Below are 4,305 nucleotides of genomic sequence, written 5' to 3' on the forward strand. Positions count from 1 at the left end.
TAGATGGTCTAGTGTGTCGGTCGTCGTGGTTGTATTGTGATTATTTAATATCGTAGTTGTATGGTGACGACTGTGGTTGTGATTGTGGTTGTTGTCTCTGGTTCTCGAGATGCGTTCTCGGCTGAGTGGGGTCACTTGCGGGAGTGGCTTCACGCCCTAGTTTCGCCCTTCGTGGAACCCGCCACGGAAGGGGATGTGCACATTAATGGACAGGGATATCGCTCGATATGATGAGCGGGGCTTTGGTGGGAACGGCTGCGGTCCCCCACTGGCAGGGCTGGTCCAGTGGACAGTCAGTGATAGAGTTGGTTGGGTTATCGTGATTGTGTTTGAGATTGATAGCATTGTATTGTGTTGATAATTGTAGTTGCTGTTGTCGTACCTTATCTCAGTACTGACCTTGTGTGGTTTTTTATTTGTTATGTGTCTGCCGTGATCCCTTATGGTGACCAGTCGGTCTTAGCAGGTGTTGATGTTGTTGATAGCTGGAGTCCGGGCAAGGATGAGTCTCCACGAGATTTGATAGCAGTAGCGAGTAGTCTTTGAGTTGTATCTTTTATGTCGTTTGTTGGTTAAATAAAGTGTAATATAACATAATAGTTCTCTTATCGACATTTGATTATTACTATCCTCGGGCAACCGAGATGGTAGCACCCTTATATGCTAAGGAAGGCCTAGTTAAGGCTCCTCTTAATATGGGGGTGTTACAAAGTGGTATCAGAGCGACGATTTTGGAACCTGTAACAAATGAAGATAATGAACGTAGTGAGTCTAATAAAATGAACCTGGTGTATGTGTAATGGGAGCCCCAGCTGATGCTAGGTTTTGGGTGAGTAGGCGCCTTCATTTCAAAATCTTGGCCCCATGATACTTAAGCCAGTCACATGGTACGGGAATGTGGAGTCCGTGTGTTTATGTGTGATGTGTATGCTAATTGTGTCGGAGCTACCTGTAGTTGAGCCTTAGTTAGCGTTAATAAGGATGTGATAGCTGTACTTGGGCCGTGTTTAGTGAAGTGTTGGCATGATTAGTGAGCTTGTATGATGATTTTGAGATACGTGACAAAGGTCTATTCGATAGATATGCGTGGGAATGTGAATGGGTGTGCTATAATAGAAGGATGAACATGTTGGTGGTTGCTGTAAGTTGATGGTGACGGTAGTCATGTACAAGTTTATAAACCCTACCGTGAGTACAATAACGATAGTTATAGAATTGTTGAGTTATAATTTGAAACATGGCATATAATAATGCGTTCATACCTTGTTTATAGGTTGAAAATTTTTTTCCGCTGCGTAATAATTGATTTGTTTAAGAATAATTGCTTATGATCGAATGTAGAACATAATAGATTAATTGGTTATGAGGATATGCAATTATATGTTATATGAAAGAATGAATTAATGTTAATTATATGTTTCATGATATTGTGAACGCGAGTTTGGTAGCGATATGTTAAGGCGAGTTTTAAGTGTAATATGATGACGTAATTATGTTTATGATCGACTCGGTAGCAGGTAAACCGAGTTGGGTAATTATACACCTTATTAGTAAGGCGATATGTTATGCTTGAGTATTAATAGTAATGCGGGAATGAGCGTGATAATTAGTGCCGAATTCCGAACTTGGTTTGGAATCGACACGCGATGTTGTTTTTGCAGGAATCTTCGATTTACTTAGTATTTCTGACCGAGTACTTAACTATACTTGACCGAGTGCGAGTGCTTACTAGACCGAGTAGACCTCATTCGATCTAGTTAGGAAGCTATGACGTCGGGATGTGGGAAAATTCCTGCAGATACTCGATGAATTAGCGCCTACTCGATCGAGTAGGGTGGTACTCGATCGAGTACCCTAGGCACTCGATCGAGTAGGTTACTGTACAATGAATCCTACGGGTTTCTTAAAACCCCTAATCTTTCTATTTCTTATCATTCTTCCTCAATATTTCGAAACACCTAAGCCTTATTTCCTCTCAAATCTCTCATTCTTGGGTTAGTGGTGATTCTTGGGGTTGATTTCTCTGTTTAATTTCATTTCTTTACTTTGCTATTCAATCAAGGTATGCTTTTCTTCCTAATTTACATGATTTATTGAGTTGAATGTGTTAGAATAAGGATAAAATCTGAAATTTTCGATTCATATGGATAGATTGTTGCTTTTAATGGTTGAAATATGATTCACATGCCTTCTTTCCATGTTTGTTGGTGATTAATTGCTGTACATTAGACTAGAAATTGCAAAAAAAAAAAAATTGAAACCGAAATTTCTAGGGTTTGCAAAATTGAAAATGATTTTTGATTGTTTTACAATGATTAGATGATGGAATTGAGTCCTATGTATTGTTTATATCATGTTGAAGGATGGATTTTGATGATTTTCACCTTAGAAAGTTGCCTTAAAACTCCGTCTTAAAAGTGCCTCAAGTGGAAATTCGTGATTTATAATTGGAATTTAGTGTTATATATGACTGTTTAAGTGAAGGTTGAACTTCAATATGATAGTAGTGATGATAATTAATGAGAAATATGCCAAAATAGTTACAGCTGTAAAGACCGTCTGAAAAGTTTATTTAAGTTGTTCTTTCTAATATAGAAGATGAAGATGATATGTTCTAAGTTATTTTTCCATGAGCTAGTAAGAATGCCTCACATGTGATTAAGAGTGCGTTTGGAATAACCTTAGAATCATGATAGGATATTGGAATTCGTTGAACATGTGTGTTCACCACGATAAATTTTTCATAGCTGTGGTTTATGAGTAGCTGTAAACTAAGTTTATATATCAATTTGAGGGAACTGCTGGTGAAATGTGTGTACCTAGCTGAGCATTCAAGTTTAATGGCATGAATTATGTGCTCCACATGTCGAATTTGTTGGTGAAATTTGTGTACCTAGCTGAGCATGTAAAGACCAAATTACGTGAAGTATATGTTTACATGTTTATACAAGTTTGTCTGATCATATGCCGAAACAGATGCCGATACAGAACCTAGGGACCCGTCAGAGCAAATGGGGGAGGGTTACACAGCCTGAGACTGGGGAGTGGAGCGGACCCGTGGTACCCGCGGTTCCGGAGTACCCTTCTGTTGTTTTTGTCGATTTCAAGCAGAGAGAGCGTTTTGTAGCTTTACAAAAACGCAAAATGAGACGTACGAGGTGTATAGACACTACTTTGTTGGAGGATTTGGAGATAGAGATGAATGTCCGTCACATATTTGAAACTTTGGGTCTTATTGGGTTGTATAAGCTGAGGAAACACTCTTATCCTTTTCTTACCTTGGAGTTCATGAGCTCCTTTAGCTATGACCCAGCGGGCCAGACCGTTGAGTTTAGGTTGATGAATACAAGTTTTCTGTTGACTATGGATTTGTTTGCCTCTCACCTTGGGTTGGCCAAGCCTCCCAAGGATTCTATCATCGATATTCCAGCTGAGTGTGGTGTCTGCCGCCTAATGCCTTTCTTGACCGGAAAGCCAGCTCCCACCTCAAGCAACATGCTGATTAATGACGTTCAGCATGTTACCTTGAGGGTCTTTCTCCGTTCTCTTTCAAACCTCCTTTATGACAGAAAGGATATCGAGAACCGAATAATCATGAGGTGTTGCTTCTGATGTCTTACCTCAACCCGGAGCGGACCAGGAAAGTGGTCTTTAATGCTCCTTCTATGGTTTGTGCTGCCCTTGCCTTGATGGCTTCTGCCTCTTCCCGGTACTTGAGTTGTGGCGCCATCGCCACTCGGTTAGCTGAAAAGCTAACCTCTTTTGAGGCTTCTTCGGAGTACGTGCCTCTAACTACCCCAGTGCCCACTATGGACCGTGACTACTATCTCGACTTGAAGTGGTTGAGGACTTTGGCTGACGGTAGCCTAGCTTGGAGGGTGTGGGGCATGAGTTGGATGAAAATTCCAGCTCCTGAGCACCTCCCACCGACGGAGCCCTTAGAGCCGGCGGTAGTGACTGTGGACTCGGATGATGAGGAGGAGGAGGAGGAGGATGTTGATAGACCCCGCCAGCTGCAGACCTACCTCATCGACGACACCATTCTCGAGGTGATGCCGGAGCCGACAAAGGGCGAGAATGCGGCAGTTGCGGTGGTGGAGAGACCTAGATTGGGGAGAGGACCCCGTCGAGTGAGGGAGAGGGCCTCGGAGACTAGGCCACAGCCGGTAGCACCACAGCAGCAGCAACAGCATCCTTTCCCGTGCTACCCTTACCTCGACACCACGGAGACGCGATCCAGCTACTTAGCGGAGAGAGTGTCATCTACTTTGACACTCAGGAACATGCACGAGATGGCGTACACTC

This window comes from Silene latifolia, chromosome 7 (genome assembly GCF_048544455.1).
Source record: "Silene latifolia isolate original U9 population chromosome 7, ASM4854445v1, whole genome shotgun sequence".
In the NCBI taxonomy this organism is placed as follows: domain Eukaryota; kingdom Viridiplantae; phylum Streptophyta; class Magnoliopsida; order Caryophyllales; family Caryophyllaceae; genus Silene; species Silene latifolia.